The sequence below is a fragment of the Saimiri boliviensis genome, chromosome 1 (assembly GCF_048565385.1).
Source record: "Saimiri boliviensis isolate mSaiBol1 chromosome 1, mSaiBol1.pri, whole genome shotgun sequence".
NCBI lineage: Eukaryota > Metazoa > Chordata > Mammalia > Primates > Cebidae > Saimiri > Saimiri boliviensis.
This window is the reverse complement of record NC_133449.1, coordinates 132,181,775-132,201,656: the sequence shown is the minus strand read 5'-3', so window position 1 is coordinate 132,201,656 and position 19,882 is coordinate 132,181,775. Positions and strand designations below refer to the sequence as shown.

The window sequence follows — 19,882 nt, the reverse complement described above, 5'->3', positions numbered from 1 at the left end:
TTCTCGTGTATTGATCTGTCCTACGGAAAAAAAAAAGGACTTCTTTATAAACTCAAAGCCTTCAGCGAATTCATTGTTCATTTGTTACATTTATTGAAAATCCACTATTTGAAAGTTACTTGTTCTATTGCGCTGTGAAAACAAAACGGACAAATTCCTAGTCATTGAGAGCTTACATTCTACTAGGCATTGCAGACCAAAAAAAAAAAAAAAAAGACTGTTCAATAGGCTTGTAGCAATAAGAGCCATGAAAACAACATTGTGATTGAGGATGAGCAATGAGAAGGAGTTACTCGTTTTGATTATGAAGTCAAGGAAGGTTTCTCTTTTGAGGAGAGACGTGAATGAAATGAGGGAGCAAGTTATGAATACTCTTTGGAAAAGAAAAGAGCCTTAAAGGTGAGGAAACAACATCTATAAAGACCCTAAGATAAAAATTAGCCATCTTTAAAAACACCAAGGAGGAATATGTGGCTGAACTAGAATGATTCTGGGGAGAGTGAAATGATCAACGTTGTATCCAAGGTTCACATCAGGGGCTTGCAGGCCACAGTGAGAACTTAGAACTCTGTTGATGTAAGATGATTGGAAAGCAGAAGGCGGAAAGGCCCAATTTACATATTCAAAGACTGTGTGGAAATCTGTACGCTGAGTAGAGTGCGGGGGCAAAAGGAGAAAGACCAACTCAGAAACAGTTTACTAACATGGGTTAGTCATGGCGGCCCGGCCAAGAAGGTAACCAGCAGGTAGTGAGAGATGGTCAGATTCAGGTTGTAGTTTGGAGATACAGCTGATGGAACCAGCTGATGAAATGGATGTGTGTAAGGAGGATTGGGCACCACGTTAGCAGGCTTTAGGCTTCTTTGACTCAGTAATTGGACCAACATTCATCTAGTAGCTAATTTTGATTTGTGTGTCACAAAGATAGTATCTTAGTTTTAAATGCTTAAGAAAATATACATGATCAAAGGGGAAAATGGAGCTTTACAGTGGCAGGGATGAAAGCAAGGTGCTTCTAATTATTTGTGCTGCTCATTTGCATGAAGGTCTTGTTCACAATAAGCGAGTTTGTCAAACCTATGCCCACGTGGCCAAATTTCCCTAACCAGGGATAGTCTCTAATGGGCCTTAGCACCTTCCATTTGGTAATAAAATGAGGAGTCTTGAGCTTCCCCAAAGCACAACTCTGTGGGCCACTGCATCAGAATTATGTGGGATGACTTAAATCACAGATTCCAGAGAACCTACTAAACCCTTGTGGTTGGATTTCGAAAACCTGCATTCTTGCAGTTTTCAGATGAATCTCATGCAAATTAAAGGGTTTCTGTTTTGTTCTGTTTTTTGTTTGTTTGTTTGTTTTTGAGAGAGAGTCTAGCTCTGTCACCCAGTGCTGCTATGGACATGGGTATGCAAATATATCTTTAAGATACTGCTTTCAAATATTTTTGATGTAAATGGGAGTGCAGCGGTGCAATCAGCTTACTGCAACCTCCTCCTCCCAGGTTCAAGTGATTCTCCAACCTCAACCTCCTGAGTTGCTGGGACTATAGGCACATGCCACCACACCCAGCTAATTGTGTAATTGTGTGTGTGTGTGTGTGTGTGTGTGTGTGTGTGTGTGTATAGTAGAGATAGAGTTTCACCATATTAGTCAGGCTGCTCTGGAATTCCTAACCTCAGGTGATCTGCTAACCTCAAACTCCTAAAGTTCTGGGAATTACAGACATCAAATTAAAGGGTTTTGATTGTGATTAAAAACACATATAACATAAAATTGACCATCTTAATCATTTTAGGTATGTAGTTCAGTAGTGCTAAGTTTTTTCATGCTGTTGTAAAACAGATCTCCAGAACCTTTTCATCTTGCTGATCTGAAACTCTGTAGCTCCCCTTTCCCATCCTTCTATCTTCTTATGAGCCACCATTCTACTTTCTACTTCTGTGAATTTGATTACTTTAGAGACCTCATATAAGTGGCATTATACAGTATTTTTCTTTTGGTGACAGGCTTATTTCAGTTAATATAACGTCTTCAAGGTCCATTTGTATTGTAGCATGTATCTTAATTTCCTTTGTTTTAAAGACTGAGCAGTGTTTCTATTGAATGTGTATACCACATTTTGATTATCCATTCATCTTTTGGTGGGCATTTGGGCTGTTCCTACCTTTTAACCATTGTGAGCAGTGCTACTGTGGACATGAGTATGCAAATATATCTTTAAGACCCTGCTTTCAAATCTTTTGGATGCGTATCCAGAAATGGGATGCAAATTAAAGATTCAAAAGCATTGCCCTCAAATACAAGAGTTTCTTGTAGAAAATGAATTGTTCTGTATCTTGACTCTGGTGGTGGATATAAGAACCTGCACATGTAGTAAAATTACATATAACTAAATACACACAGATAAATGTACACGCACACGCACGCGCACTCGTGCGCAGGCACAGACAGACACGAATACAAGTAAAACTGAGGAAATCTGAATACCAGAGTAGTATCATTGCCAATATCCTGCTTGTGATACTGTGCTATAGTCTTGTAAGATGGGAAAACATTGGGGAACCTAGAAAAAGAGCACGTAGTTTCTGTCTGTATTATTTCTTACATCTATCTACATGTGAATAAAAACATCATCTCACATATGCATGGGTATGTTTATTGAGGCACTGTTTACAATAGCAAAGACTTGGAACCAACCCAAATGCCCATCAATGATAGATTAGATAGACTGGATAAAGAAAATGTGACACATATACATCATGGAATACGATGAAGCCATAAAAATGGACGAATTCATGTCCTTTACAGGGACACGGATAAAGCTGAAAGCCATCATTATCAGCAAACTGACACAAGAACAGAAAACCAAACACTGCATGTTCTTACTCATTAGTGTGTGCTGAACAATGAGAACACATGGACACAGGGAGGGGAACATCACACACTGGGACCTGTCGGGGTGGGGGACTAGGGGAGGGATAGTATTAGGAGAAATACCTAATATAGATGATGGGGATGGATGCAGGAAACCACCGTGGCACCTATGTAGCAATCCAGCACATTCTGCACATGTACCCCAGAACTTAAAGTATAATAATAATAAGTGATCTCAAAGCAAAAAGATTGCCCTTGAGGTCAGAGTGTGCCACTGCAAAAGCAGACCCAGTTGTGCCACTGAAAGAGTGGACCCATCTGGAAGGGCAAAGAATTCTTGGTGTTGCGGCCGAGGAGAAACTGGAACAGGGATTGAAGCTAACCCAAAGGACTAAGTGGACTCTGGGTCCCCCAAAGTATGGCAGCCCCAACCCCAGGCACTAAGACTAATGTAGCACTGATGGGGACATGGCATGTGATGGGAGCCAGAAAAACAGAGGCCAATTCAGTGCTTAACCCCCAGAGTGTGGGCCTGGAGCTGGCACTGTCTACCTTCCTCAGATTGCGTTGGTCCTAGAAATGGGGCGGAGAGGGGTCCATGACCTCAGCCCAATCCACTCCTTGTATGTAGTTTGGAACTGAGGACTCGGCCTCATGAGTCCTATGCTTCCTCATAATACTAATTGAGCTTCAGATTTCTGCAGGCAGCATCAGCAACATGTGAAAGACTTTTCTTAGTTGCTTGGGACTGTAAACCCTTACCAGGAACATAAGACTCTGAGATGTTTTTCAGTCTTATGCAAAACTTAAGCATACTGGTGGCTACTATTTATTTAGTGTTTGCTATGTGGCAGGTGTTTTGCTAAATGCCTTATAAATAGGTATTTTCTTTGAGATGGTTCCTGTTCTTCCATCTTAAAAATGAGGAAATTGGGATTCTGAAAAGGTAACTGAGTACTTTAAACAATCACAGAGCTGATAAGGGTTTGGAATTAGGACTTAAAGTCCAGTCTTCCTGAATCTAAAACCCACACTTGGAATCTCGGCTGTTTTCTGGTTCTCCGAATTTATGAGTGAGATTAAAAGTGAAGCTTCAGGGAAGAAGCAGAAATAATAACAGCGATGGTTCTGAAAATGAAGCTGAGGATACCAAGTTCTGTCAGGTGCATTGAGACTCCTTTTTTATCCCAAAACTAGAGAACCATAAAGGCTAGAACAGCTAGCTACACTCTGTTTGCTTCTATAGTACTGATGATGTCCTATGTACCTAATGTTTGTTTCTTTCTCATTAATCATCAGTTCTGAGAGGTTACATCTCTCTTAGAGATCATCATCTCTTAGAGTTTAACAGCCACCTATAGCTCCCCATTTGTAATAAACTGTAGTCAATTTGTAGTCACTGCCTGAACAAGCTACAGTGTTAAAATAAACTTTATTGATTTCTTTTTTAACTTTGAAATCAACATATGCCTAGAAAAATCTAAAAAGTATAGCAAATCAAAGAAAAATCACTTCAATAAAACCACTGTTAATATTTTAGCATAATCTTAATAGTGTAATGCCTTTATTTTTCAAAGATTACATTATGTATACACTATTTTTAGTCAGAATTTGTACTTGACAACATGAATACCATTGATGTATTTTTACGTTCTCCAAAGTGTGTCTGCAATGCAGTGTTCTACTTTCTGCAGATACCATCGTTTCTTTCATGAGTCTCCTGTTAGAACATTGTGTTTATTGTAGCTTTTTGTATTTTTAAGCAATATTGCAATGCTACTACACACACAACACATACACACACATATATGCACACATATCAGGCTAAATTTCTACAAGTGAAATTTTCAGTTTGTGATGGGTGTTAACAAATTGCATTTCAGAAACATGTTTTAATATGATTGATAATTTATGAGAATTCATTTCCTCTTAAGTTTGTCAAACACTATGAACTTTTTCTAATTATTGTAACAATTCTATAAGCAGAAATACATCTCATTTTAATTTTATAATTTTTGTTCTGCTTTTTTGTTTTCTTCTTTTGCTAATTGCTGTACTTCCCCAATTGCTTTTAGCCAACTCTTTGTATACTAAAGGTAATAAGCCTCTGTTGTACATGATGCAAATATTTTTCAGTTTTCTGTTTATTTTCATATAGTATTTTAGTTGTTGTAAAAGTTGCAGTTAAGGATCTTAATCTGTCAATAATTCACACAATAAATTAGGCCTGTAATGCTGGCTTAGAAAGACCTTCCCCACTCTGTTACATAAATATTCAATGACTTTTTTCCTCCTAATACGTTAATCCATCTGGAGTTCATTAGATTATACTTTAAATGTTTATGTATCAGCTCTGATTTTTGGAGAACATCATGTTTGATAAAACACATTTAAATACTTATTTAACAAAATGACTTTAAATCTGAAAACTTCAAAAAAAAAAGTATCACATTTATTTCTATTCATCTGAATTTCACATTGGGAAAGGAAAAAGGACACCTGAAAATAAAATCCCAAGTAATGTTTCTCCTATGGTTTTGTTTTCTAAAGTATTACATTTCTCATCTTTACACAAAAATCCCCTTAACCCTTATACATATCCTTAATGGATCTGGCATAATTCCATCATCCATGAGTTATATAAATTCTACTTGAACCAATTAAAATTTTCAGCCTGTGTCACCTCTTGAGGCAGAGGATATTCACTAGGTCTTTACTCAAGCTGCTTATATAAAATTATTTTGAATATCTGCATAGATTTCTTCCACATCATTAAAGTTACTTCAAAAGTTAAATATAAGAATGTCCTCAAAGTCTAGTATGGTTGTGAGCATGCATACACATAAGAAAAATCATGTTTTCATTATGTTTGAAAAAAAATTTTTAAAGATTTCAAATTGACAAAGGAAATACTGTAGCTTTAAGTAGAGCAAGCTTTTCAAAGAACACTTGATAATAGTATCAAGATCTTTAATTAATAACCTAACAAGTAGGAAACTTTTATCACCCCTTTGATCATTTTTAGAAGGAGATATAAACACCACATCCAGGCCATCAAGGGGGGAATTACACACAGTGCTGTATAAATGAAGGTGGAGGAATGTCACAAAGGGCTTAAAATATCTTTCCCCGGGAACCCTCCAGGTGTTGGCCCATAATGACACTTAACTTGAATAAGTGAAATAAAGCTAAGAAAAATGACTTGAAATGCAGGTTATTGGTGTCAAAGAGAAACCTGGATTACAGTAATAGAAAAGCAATTTCAAAGGGATGATGGCTGACAGATAAGAATTGAATCTAGGATACTACATCCACATTTGCAAATTTCTAAATAGAAATCTTTGGGGAGTAAATGATTTCCCTACAGAGCAGGAGTGGTCCTGTGGGGCTGATTGGATGCCTCTCTCAGATTGCCCAGCCCTTGCCCGTTCTTCTGGGAGGCTACCAAGGTGCTGCTCACTGGACGGACTGCCTTTGAAATCTTGAACTGTGGCACGACCCTGGCTGGTGGTGGTATTGCCAGGAGGATGGCATGCCAAGGTCACTGTGCTCCCCCTAAGGTCTAACAAACCTTTGTTTAGTTTTTCTATATGCTGGGCATTTGTGTGTACATATGCTCATTTATGTTTTTATTTCTTTAACAGTAAAACTGAGAGTGGTATTCTAAACACCATACGTTGCAGTGGTGTGAACTAAAACCTGGAAAGCTGAAGTTTCTTAGTAAGAGAGGATGACCACATGGTGCAGTTTGCCCAGGACAGCTTTGGTTTGTACCTGTTGTCTTGGCTTCATTGTTAACGGTACCTACTTTTATTCTAAGAAGATTCCGGTTTTGACAATAAATTATGTGACCACTGTGTTAATGTTCTGTGGTTGCTGTAATAAATTACTACACAGTGACTCAAAGCAATACAAATCTTATCTTGCAGTTTGGTAAGCTTAGAATCCAACATGCGTTGGGGCTAAAATCAAGGTGTCCACAGGGCTGCCTTTCCTCCTGGAAGCTGTAGGGGAAAATCCATTTCCTTGCCTTTTCTAGCTTCTAAAGGCCACCCACATTCCTGGCCTTGTGTTACCTTTCTCCATCCTCAAAGCCAGCAACAGCTGGTCAAGTCCTTCTCATAACCCATCACTCTGACCTTCGCTTCTTTCTCTCTCTTGAGAACTCGTGATGACATCAGGCCCAGCCAGATGCCAGATAATTCAGTGCAGAGATAATTCTCTCTCCCTCTCTCTCTCTCTCTCTCTCTCTCTCTCTCTCTCTCTCTCTCCCGCTCTCTCTCTCCCGCTCTCTCTCTCCTCTCCTCTCTCTCTCTCTCTCTCTCTCCTCTCTCTCTCCTCTCCCTGCTTTCTCTCTCCTGTCTCTCTCTCTCATCTCTTCTCTCTCGTTGTCTCTCTCTCTCTCTCTCTCTTTCTCCTCTCTTCTCTGTCTCTCTCTCCTCTCTCTTTCTGTCCTCTCTCTCTCCTCTCTCTCTTCCTCTCTTCTCTCTCCTCTCTCTATCCTCTCTCTCTTTCTGTCTTCTCTCTCTCTCCTTTTCTCTCTCTCTCTCTCTCTCTCTCTCTCTCTCTCTCTCTCTCTATCTCTCTGAAACAGGGTCTCCCTCTGTTACCTACACTGGAGTGCAGTGCTACAATCACAGCTCACTGCAGCTTCAACCTTCCGAGCCCAGGTGATCCTCCTACCTCAGCCTCCAGAGTAGCTGTGAATACAGGCATGCACCGTAACTCCTGGCTAGTTTAAAAAAGTAATTCTGTAGAATGGTAGTCTCACCATGTTGCTCAGGCTGGTCTCAAACTCCTCAGTGCAATCAGTCCTCCCACCTTGGCCTCCCAAAGTGCTGGCATTGCAGGCATGAGCAACCATACCTGGCAGCAGCTGATCAGCAACCTTAATTCCACTGGCAATCTTAATTTGGGAGGTGAAGAGAGTATGAGAATTATAGACAGAAACTTAATGAAAATAGTTATCAATATGTATTTGTTTAAGGCACTGAATTATAGAAAGGATAAATTTCTGTAATTTATCTAGAAAGAGCACTCTTACCCACACATCATATGATCTAATTGTACCATGAATATATTCTCATCTAAATCTACATACCAACTCTGTACCAGAACAGCCCATAATACATAAATTATAAATGAAATAATATATAGTTGTATTGAATTATATAATGAACTATATATTGAATTATATAATAAATTATAAATTGAATTGAATGAAATATTGAATTATAAATGAAATATTTCATTTCTTTATTGAATTATAAATGAAATAATAAATAAATGAAATAAATGAGCATACCCAAAGGGATGCACTGATGAGTAACAAAATGTGCTACAAGGTTTTTTAATTAAATATGTAAAGACTCAGGTGTACGAAGCAAGGGCAGTGTGTCACATTAATAAAATGAGTTAAGATTATTTCTGTTGTTTTCTTTTTATTGCAACAAACACTATCCATGGTGGAAAATACCACTTAAAATATCTTCCAACCATGCCTAACCTTTAGAGATCATCTGTTAAAAATAAACAGTACAGCATACTGATACAAAAATCTTTGCTGGCTTATTTCCATGGACTCTGCAGAGGTTTTTTTTTTTTTTAAGCTTTGAACATCTCTGAGGTTCTTGAGACATACTTTCAAACTGCCTTCCAGGAAGATTGTATCAAGTTGAGATTCTGCTAGAATGATCCCTGTGTTCATGTCCCTGCACCCTTGCAATCATCTGCTCTCATCTTTTCTTCATCTGGGGGCAAATGCTGGCGTGTTATTTTTCATGTGCATCTCAAGGCTTTGTGTGAGTCAAACACACACACAGTTCCTTTGTCTGAAATTACAATCATGTTTAGCTGGAGAGATGCCAGTGTTAAGCCTTGTACATCTCTACTTGCATGCAGTGAGCTTCCAAAGATCATTTTACATTTCTAGTATCACAGCTGTATTCTATTACAAGATATTTGGGGTCAGGCACAGTGGCTCATGCCTGTAATCCCAGCATTTTGGAAGGCCAAGGTGGGTGGATCACTTGAGGTCAGGAGTTTGAGACCAGCCTGGGCAACATAGTGAAACCCTGTCTCTGCTAAAAATACAAAAATTTGCTGGGGGTGGTGGTACATGCCTGTAACCCCAGCTACTCGGGAGGCCGAGATAGGAGAATTGCTTGTACCTGGGAGGCAGAGGTTGCAGTGAGCCAAGATCACACTACTGTACTCCAGCCTGGGTGACACAGTGAGACTCCATATATTTGAAATGAAAGGAATGAGATTCCTTTTTGTTTGTAACTTATAAACTGGTTCCTGTGGAAGTTTCTGAAGAGGTATTCCAGAGATAATGGCAACGGTGGCATTTATACCGAAAAACATTTTAGTGCCTCAGAGAGGTAACTTGGAAGGAAAATAATCATACAGGTGGGAGATAACTGCTAAATTGAAACTGCGTCATATTATGTGGGAGATGTAGCTACTGTATGTGCTTTTTTTGTGTGTGATTTGAAACTTACAACTGAAAATTCCAAGCACACACAATCCACTGATCAGATGTTGAACTATGTCATCTCAGAAAACCTCTGCATATGTGTGTTTTGCCTTATTTGCATATTTTGCCCGAAGAAGAATCATCAGAGTTAAAGAGGTCATCAAAGTGTTTTCCAAATCATTTCTCTTCAGAATGACTCACAAGTCCATGGACTATGCGTGTCATGCTTTGTTTCTGATTCCATTGATCTAGATTTTGCATGTGTTGCTTGAGTCATCTCATGTTACAAAAAATATTGGCTGTTAAGAGCCAGCCTCTGCATTTTGGCCTTCTCCCAAAAAACCTTGTAGCACGTTTTGTTTTTCATCAGTACATCCCTTTGGGTAAGACCTCAGTGTCGGATTTTGTCGGACTAAATTGTGTCTTTCATGGCTGAAGATGAGAGGATGAGTCAAACGAAGGGCAAGGTGTTAATAGTTCGCCGTGAAGCTGAAGGCCAGCATGTGTGCACGTGCTTTGTAATTTGGTTCATTATGTTCTTGCATTTTTTAAGGGATTCTTTTTCAAAGCATTTTATATATAGTCGATTCCCATTATTATGGTGAATTAATTGGCTTGAAGAGTCATTGTTTTGCATACTGTGACTTGATGGTTCACAGTCCTAGTGGTTACCCCCCCAGCCAATCTCCAACAGTATGGAAACAGAATAGAGGAACCCAGGTGCTGGGATGCCAGGAAGGGTGGCCAACAGGACCCTAAACTCAAGGCTAAAACTGCTTCCAACTTAGCTTCCCTTCCAGCTCCCGTGGTTTTTCCTCACCTCCTCTTCCATTTCAGGAGTCGAGCCCCTTTTCTCCTCCCATCCTCAGGACTCAGAAGATCAGTGCTAACAACCTGGTGCCCATCTGCCATGCCCCCTTGAAGTAGAGCAGATGTCAGGGAGTATCTTAGTGTCTCCACCCGTGGATAAAGATGCAAATCACCTCTAATTTGCTTTAAACAAATTAGAGGTGATTTGCATCCTCTGTCTCCTTTGCCATACTATTCACTGTTGTCGCTTGAGAATTAAATTTATAAGAACATTTTTTTCTTTTCAGAAAGTCTGTAGCATTCCGGAAGGAACTATGTTGCAGGTAGGCTGATACTATAACATTTCCAAACCTTTAGTTTGTGGCAGGATGCTACAAAGTTGTTGGAAATAGATGCTCGGTGCCACAAAGGAAAACAGCACTGAGGCAAAGGATCTTTCAGCAATGCTATTTTTATTTCCTGGACTGCAGGAAGGGTACCTTCACTAGCCATCAGGCCACGAGAGTACAATGAACAAAGGAAAGCACATAAATTTATCCCTTATGCATTTGGGGTCTTTCTTACTGCTGTTCTGATCTCTGTTTGCTGGAGCCAGACCTTACAATTTAAACTAAAACCCATTCGGCTAACAGCGTAAAACTTTTCTAAATAGCTAAAAGCAGTGGAGAGCTGGGGCATGCCTGTGAGCACATCCAGCACAGATATCTTGGTTAAAGTACAAGGACATAGAATGTACCATGTGCCTGTAAGCATGGCATTTCTAACAGCTACATAGTATAGGGCTTAACAAAGTTATTAGCACACTTATTCTTTAACAAGAAAAGAAACTTTAAAAAGGAATCTTTCTACTTCCCACAATAATATACAGAGGCTCATTCTGTGGTTTAATGTGTAGTTTCATGTGTATTAAATAAAATATGTGAGAGACTCATTAAGCCCCTCAATTCACGGTTGATTTTGCCACAGATGAGGCAAGAGTAAAAAATAACAATCAATGTAAAGCAAAGCTACTAAGTAAATAGCTTAGTAAAGAGAATAAAACAAACAAAAATAATGTAAGGAGTCAATACAAAAACATTCAACAAGTGTGAGCATAGTGAGGGGAACATGAATGTTACAGTGAGACCTATGTTTTAATTAGCCTGTTGATAAACCAGCTTTGGCATCATGGACCAGTTATTTAAATTTCTGTGCTGCAATGGGTATTTCTTCAGATTATTTTGAGCCAAATGAGATAATACAAAAAGGCCAGACCTGTATTTGACACCAAATAAATATTAGTCCCCTTCTTATTTAAAAAATAATAATAATAATAATCAGTTTAATGTACTTCGATGTTGTTTACCACTGGAATTCTTGTTCATCAATTAAGGTTACATAGTCTACCAGCCTACAGTCCATGGAGTCAGACCAACTGTCAGTTCTAATATGCCAGGGACAGAGAGAAAGGACAGATGGTCAGCGCTCAGGCCAAAACTTTGGATTCCAGTCCCTTAAAGAGTTATTGCCTCTTTCAAAAAGGGCTCTCTGCAATCAGTATCATATCAGGTGCCTGTTTTACACCAGGCATTGGGTCCAGGGTTCAGAGTTTGCCAGTGAGCTCCTGACCTCATGGGGCCTGACAGAGAGCTGGACATAAATTGAATCATCACACCAATAGGTAATATTAAATGTGTGCTCTGAATGAAGAGACCCCGTAAACAGGCTTTGTGGGAGCAACAAGGCTGTTTATTCACCCAGGTGCAAGTGGGCTGAGTCCCAAAACAGAGTCAGTATGGGGAAGTGAGATAAGAGTTTGTTTTATAGGTTTGGGGTAGGTAGTGGAAAGTTACAGAAGTTACAGTTTAGGGCATCTTTTGCAAGCTGGGAGGGGGTCATAGGATCTAGAGTCACGAGGTTGACCTACGTCCGTAACAAAGTCCAATTGTCTCACCAGTTGAGGCAGGAATAAGGAACAATGGAAAAATGTCTCAAGTTAATGAGGTGCCTCAGGGGTTGATCGTTCTTCCCCTTTTCATGGTCTTCCAGTTACTTTGGATTTTCTAGTTCCGAAAGGCCATCCAGAGGGGTACAAGCTGGTCATGGGGGTCGCCATGACTCAACTTAGGGTATGGCCTGTGATGTACCCAGTTCAAAGAACCTTGCAGGCAATAACATATGGGAAGTGTTACGAAGGAAGGGAACTGATGCCATGGGAGTGTAAGCCAAGGACACCCTAGCTGGTCTGGAGGAGTAAGAAAGGGTCTTCTTGATATTTGGGCCAAGATCTGAAGGATGAATAGGGGCAGCAAGGAGGTATAGGTAGGAAACTCATGTTTGGTAGGAGGGTTGTATGTAAAAACACCTGTGGGAAAGAGTGTGATGAGTTGGAAGAACTGAAAAAAGATGATGAGTGTACCTGGATAATAAGGAAAAAGAGGGATTCCTTCCAACATGAAATGAGTTTGAGGAAGTGAGCTAGGGCCAGATTATAGAAAGACTTGTCAAAGCAAAGGCATTTACTATTTTTCCTAAGAGTGATAAGAAACAGTGGAAAGGTATCTAATATAGGGTGACATAAAGAAATAAAAATTGATGAAGACACCATGGAAGCCCTATAGAAAGGTATCCAATATAGAATCCAATCCAAGAATCCAAGGTATCCAATATAGAAAAGTATCCAATATAGAATTCAATCCAGGAATCCAAGGTATCCAATATAGAAAGGTATCCAATATAGGGTGACATAAATAAATAAAAATTGACAGAGACACCCTGGACACCCTATAGAAAGCAGACCATGGCAGGCAATCATGACTGGGCAGGAAACCCACAAGGTGGCTTTCCCAGTGGCCCTGGTGAGAAGTGACAGAAGCTCATCTCTAGGAGTGATGAGGTGGATGGAGAGAAGAGGGGGCATTCAGGAAGGGAAACAAATGATGTGGACAGGATGTGTTGATGGAATGGCTTGGGATAGAAAAGAAGGTTTCATCTGAGGAAGAGGATGACTTGTGAGTTTCTTCCTTGATCTCTGGGGGAGGGGCCATCCCCTGGACAATATTTGGAGCAAAATGATAAACACGCAACTGTACTTATCATACTTTCCGGTTGCTCAAAAATTCTTGCCTCCAATCATGTCAATAATATTTTAATTAAGTTATTATAACTGTAAAATAGTTTTGCCTTCTCTAGGAAAGGATGCAGCTGACCCCCCTAAAAACTGGGGAGTAATATTTGGGTTCAAACTCAGCACCAGCTTTGTATCAGACACTTTTGTGTATTGTTTTACTAATATGCACCAAGGTCCTGTGAACTCGCCATGGTAGGCTCTTTTTATTTACTTATTTTATTATACTTTAAGTTCTGGGATACATTTGCAGAACGTGCAGGTTTGTTACATGGGTATATATGTGCCATGGTGTCAACTCATCATCTACATTAGGTATTTCTCCTAATGCTGTCCCTCCCCTAGTTCCCCACTTGGGCCCTGCTGTGTGATGTTCCCCTGCCTGTGGTGATTCCTCAAGGGTCTAGAACCAGAAATACCATTTGACCCAGCAATCCCATTACTGGGTCTATATCCAAAGGATTATAAATCATTCTACTATAACGACACATGCACACATGTGTTTATTGCAGCACTATTCATAATAGCAAAGAGTTGGAACTAACCGAAATGGCCATCGATAATAGACTGGCTAAAGAAAATGTAGCACGTATACACCATGGAATACTATGCAACCATAAAAAGTGATGAGTTCATATCCTTTGCAGGGACATGGATGAAGCTGGAAACCATCATTCTCAGCAGATTTGCAAAGGAACAGAAAAGCAAACACCACATGTTCTGAGTCATAAGTGGGAGTTGAGCCAAGATGGGCTCTTATCAATAGCACAAAAACCAAGATACAGAGGTACATTCCTTGCTCGGAGTGAATCTGGTGTGTCAGCAGGATTTAATATCAGGTCTCCTTAATGCAGGTCGAGTGCTCTTTCCACAGCTCCTTAAAACCCTCCACTTAGGCTTTGGCCAATATCCCCCACATCAATCGACCCTCCCCTCCACCATTCCTACCAATGCAGATAGCATCTGGATCTCCCTTTCATCATCATCAGCTTTCCAAAGTGTGGGCAGGAAACCACCAGCACCAGAATCTCTCCAGTTGCTGGTTTAAACAGCTAAAGAATCTAAATTTTTACCCAGTTCCCTGGATGACACTTAGGATCCCTAAATGATAAAGCTGAATGAGTGACCCCCGCCCCTAGGATTTTTCATCTCAATGAAGGAGAATAACTCTGTTGGGGTCCAATAATCACACCAAGGCTAAGGCAATGCAGAGCCCTCAATACCCATCAGCATTCTCTGTGAGCTTTCCCATCTCTGGGACCTCTTCATTTTACCATGTTTTCTGCAGTGTTTCACTTTTCAGTTAGTATATAATTAGTAAGCCCTTCTTCCTTTTTTGTATTTGACAGCGTCTCAAAAAAGTGATCAGAAAAAAATATGATTTTTAAGCATTAAGCATGCACAGTTGAAGATGAAGAGATTGGAAAAAATTGATGTTTGTGGGAAATGTATGTGCATGTGTATACTTGTGCATGTGTATACTTGTGTGTGTGCTGTGTCTGCGGTATATGTATATATGTCTGTGTGTGTGTGTGTGTGTGTGTGTGTGTGTGTGTGTGTTGTGTGTATGTGTGCGCACTTCTCCAGATAGACCTACAGACAACATCTGTCTTCCTGGCCTGTGTACTTGGGGGTGATGAATGAGTTCAACAGCCACACAGTGAAATTCCTAGCAGGTGGCAAGATTCAGTCTCCTGTTTGGAGCTTATTTATTTTCCTACAGCTGAACCTGGGAATACAGTTCCCAGATTCCACAAGACCCTGGGCTTTCCATCTCCAGCCCCTGTGTCTCAGCACAGCATCACTCAAACAGTAATGTGCACCAGAATTCCCCAGAAACAGTTACAATGGATGGGTTTCCTCTGTAGGTTCTAGGCAGGACTGAGGAGCCTGCATTTCTAACCAGCTCCTGGGGGATGCCAGTGCTGCTGGCTTGAAGACTGACCTTTGAATAGGAAGGTACTAGAACACAGAGCACAGACATTGGTCAGAAGTGTAATTGAGTGGAGTTCAGGCTACCTACTATGGAATTAGTTATCAAATCCTGCAATGTTGGACAACTGTTTCTAGCTGTAAGTTATTGAATGCCCCTCTAGTCTGGCTCCACAGTGGACATTTTTTTATATCACACCTTATTATTCACAAGCAGGTCAACCATTGAATCTAAGAATAGAAATCCTCATGTCTGAAAGGGTGGTCTTGAAATAGGCAGTGAGGGGCTGGATGGTTTCCATTTCCTTTGAGCAAGTATTTCATTACCTTCTGCCGTGGCTACCTGTTTGTTTTTCTCACAGTAGGTTTCTACCAAGTGGCGTCTCAGTTTCAACATAAAGAACAAATATCAGAATGCCTCCCTTTGAATGCATTTGAGCTCTTTTTGTTTTTAGAACCCACACACAGCCACTTGAATTTATCATGTAATTCAAAGGAAACAAGCATTGTTCCAGTCTTTTCAAACTAAGGATTTGTGTGCTTTGGGTATTTCATTTAGGAAGAAAGAAGGCAGGCAAGAACGTTATTGAACATTTATTCTCTGATACTGGAGGACGTGCTGGAATTTAAGAGCCTGACTTCAGAAAGTTTGGCATTTGCTAACTGTGGGTCTGACCTTCATATGAGAACAGTGATGAAAACTCATGGGAATGTCAGGTTTTGTTACAGTATGTGATTAGGTGGATAAGGCTGTATTTACTAACAGCTTCCTCATGCTTATGCATGTGCTTAATTTTCATCCACATCATTAATAAGATTATTTTAAAACTAGGCAAACCTCTCCATAAAACACATACATTTCCTATTATATATTTTATTCGATCTACTATGATTTCATATGTTGGGGACAAGCATGATATACTTCTTTGTCATTTCCGCCTTACCAGGAACTTATAGAAACAAAATGCCTTCATTCTTCACTTGGTTTAGATTGCTCTATGCAAAGAATCTTGCATGAACATAAGCCTTAACCTAATTCATTTGGAGCTGAGTGGAGCCCTAATTTTTTGACTTGATCTTACATCATTCCCCACTCTCAAATTAGTTCTAGCCTTATTCCTACCTTAGAGTCTTTGCATTGCTATTCCTGCTGTCTAGAAATCATTTTCCATGTATTTTTGTATGGCTATCTCTTTCAACTTTCTTGTCATTTAAGTCTCAGCTGAAATATTCCCTCAGCAATAAGGTTTTTCCCTGCATTTATCTCAAATAGATGTCCCCTGCCCCCACCCCTCCCCCACACACACAATCACTCACTCATTCTTTCTCGGTCATATTCTAGCCCAGTGCTGTGTCTCTGCAGTGATGGAGATGTTTTGCATCCGTGTTGTCTAATATGGCAGCTACCACCCACATATGGCTATTGAGCACTCAACATTCCTAGTTTGACTGGAGTCCTGAGTTTTTTTATTTTAATAAATGTAAATTGCAATAGCCACATGTGGCTAGCAGCTACAGTATTGGATAAGGAAGCTTTCGTATTCAAACCTGTCTCATATCCTTCACAGCCCTCATCTGTGACTAAAATTATCTTGTTCATATCTTTTTCTGTTATTTATTATCTGTTTCTCCATGCCGGGGTATCTTTTCTGCTAACTGCTAGATACTCAATGTTCAGTATGATGGCTGACATGTAGTGGGGCCTCAAATAATCTGTATTAAATTAACATTAAGAAAATGCCACTTAGGCCAGGTGTGGTGGCTCACGTCTGTAATCCCAGCACTTTGGGAGGCCGAGGGGGGCAGATCACGAGGTCAAGAGATCCAGACCATCCTGGCCAACATGGTGAAATTTGTCTCTGCTAAAAATACAAAAATTAGCTGGGCATGGTGGCACGCACCTGTAGTCCCAGCTACTTGGGAGGCTGAGGCAGGAGAATTGCTTGAATCCAGAAGATGGAGGCTGCAGTGAGCTGAGATGACGCCACTGCACTCCAGCCTGGCACCTGGCGACAAAGCGAGACTCTGTCTCAAAAAAAAAAAAAAAAAAAAAAAGAAAGAAAGAAAGAAAGAAAATGCCACTTAACAGTGCTTTGCTGTTTTTAGAGACCATTCCAAACTCTTGGCTTCTGTTGGTATTATTGTCCTCTGAAAAGTATGAGTCAAACTCTGAATAGTTTTGTATCATAAAATACCATTAGCTTGTCTGTTTGCATAATTGGTATTCTGAGATTCAGCTCCACACTTTGCTTTCATCCTAATCAATGGTGTCCTCTTAGTCTCTTCTTTCCATTGTGTTAAGATGGATCTTGTTGTCTGCCCTTCCCAGATTCAGCGTGTTTGAATATTTGGCAAATGTGAGTTCTGATTCTCTATCCTACTTGTAGCTTGTGATCCTGGCCAGGTCTTACAGAATGCAGAATCTTAGGATTCAGATCCAAGATGTTTGGTATCTTTATGCATAATTTTCTTTTTTGTGGGATGTTGGGGGGTTGAGTTAAAGTCAAGTCCTTGGCTATTTTGGGAAGATGAAAAACCAGACCTATGTTATTACATAAAATTGCCCCAAAGCTTTATTTTGATTGATTTCCTTTGTTAACAGTATTCTCATAATAGCTTTAAAAAAAACCACAAAAGTATAAAATGTAACTCTCTTTGAGATCTCCTTTGTGTACAGATATTAGAAAGCTCTGTGCACTGAATTTTTTCTGATTATTTGCATTATTTTATCTGCCCAGAAATCAAGTGTGTATGTCTGCATTTGAACTTGGTAGTAAAAGGATGAAGTAATATTAAAGAAAAAATACTATCTACCCACGCATACTTGGTTTCATTTTGCTCACTGCCTTCAAATTCTTTCCATATTTGTGTGTTATATATGCATTATACACTTGTTATTTTGTATAATTTTACTCACTATTCTAAGATCAACAAGGTTTAAAAATTATTTTATGTAATTATTGCATTGTAACGTGTTGTTACACAAATATTAACTCTACTAATTGCCTTCCACTGGACATTAAGGTGGATGCCAGTGTAATTTTATTATTAGAAATAGCAATGTGGCCAGGTGTGGTGGCTCATGCCTGTGATCCCAGCACTGTGAGAGGCCGAGGTGGGCAGATCACCTGAGGTCAGGAGGTTGAGACCAGTCTGACCAACATGGTGAAACCCTGTATCTGCTAAATACAAAAAATTAGCTGCTCATGGTGATGTATGCCTGTAATCTCAGCTACTTGGGAGGCGGAGGCAGGAGAATCACTTGAACCTGGGAGGTGGAGGTTGCAGTGAGCCAAGATCCTGCCATGACACTCCAGCCTGGGCAACAAGAGCCAAACTCCATCTAAAAAAAAAAAAAGAAAGAAAGAAAGAAAGAAAGAAATAACAATGCAGTGAATAGTTCCAAGTATGTAGTGCAAACTTATATAGGATCAGGAGTGGTATAAAAATAGAACAAAGTATGAGTCTTTCATGATTTCTGTTGAATTTTGCCATGCTTTTGAAAAGGATTATACTGGTTTACAATATAATCAGGTGGGATGTGACTGTACTGATTTATAACAAGAACGTTTGTCTTTCATTTTCCTGATTTGAACTACTTTTGACAATAGTATTGATAATAACTATAGCAACAATAGCTGCAGTTAATATTCTTGAGATATATGATAGGCCTTATATTAAGTGCTTTGAAAATACTGTTGATAGTAGTTAAAAATGTGAGCTCTGGAGGCAGACTTCCCAAGGTTAAATCTCGACTCCACCATTTATCATCTATTCGCTTTCATTCTCTCCTCTGTAAAAGGATCCAGAGGGTTTATTGTGAGAAGCAAGTGAGTTAATAGAGTATAGAGCCTAGATAAGCATTGGATAAGTGTTTGTTTTATCCTAATAAGTGTTTTTATTAACCCCATTTATAGATGAGAAAACTGAGCTCCGGTGTCTTGCTCAAGGTTACACAGTTAGAAAAGAGTTGTACTAGGATTCCAAACGCAGGTGCCCTTTCTCACCAAAATATTCCTATGCAGCAATCACCACTTATATCCAAGAAGTGTTACTGGTATGGCTGAGTTAAATCAAGGCTGAATTAAGCACAGAAAATTAACACATAAGGTCCCTGTGATTCACTGGAAATGCAATGGCATAATTCTTTGTTTCCAAGACAACCAAAAAGCTGGGTTTTTTTGTTTGTTTGTTTTTAATGCTGCCTTCTTCATTGAGCTCTGAAAGTAGTTCCCTATGGAAGTGGTTCATGGATTTTGAAATCCTCCGAGATTGTAAAGAGCCTGGTGGGCAGGAATCCCAAGGTGTCTTTCAGGGCCCCTGCAAATTCTGAGTTCCTAGCCTGAGGAAAGCCCCCTACAAATACTGACCTGACTTTCTCCTAAAAAATTGCCATAAACATTTTTGGTTATCTCTTAATGTACTTGGTTCATAACTGCTTAGTCCATTATTTTTATTAGCATAACATTATTTTTAAGCATAATTATATTGGGAATACAGAAATGATATAAGCCTAATTTCTTGGCTATGGCTGTTTATGTTCTGGGGTTTTTGTTTTGTTTTTAACTTTCTTTGCAGATTTGATGAATTAATTGTAAATTTGTAAATTTCCTAAGGGGGATCTAATGTGAACTGATCTTTGCCTTTTATTCTGAAATGTTTCGTTTCTATTCTAGTCCCA

At 39.5% G+C, this 19,882-nt stretch overlaps 1 protein-coding gene across 3 annotated transcripts in view; it reads left to right on the top strand.

Moving 5' to 3' along the window:
• CDH13 (cadherin 13) overlaps window positions 1–19,882 on the top strand; it is a 1,266,064-nt gene that overhangs the window by 787,740 nt on the left and 458,442 nt on the right. The gene's annotated exons all lie outside the window — the stretch shown is intronic.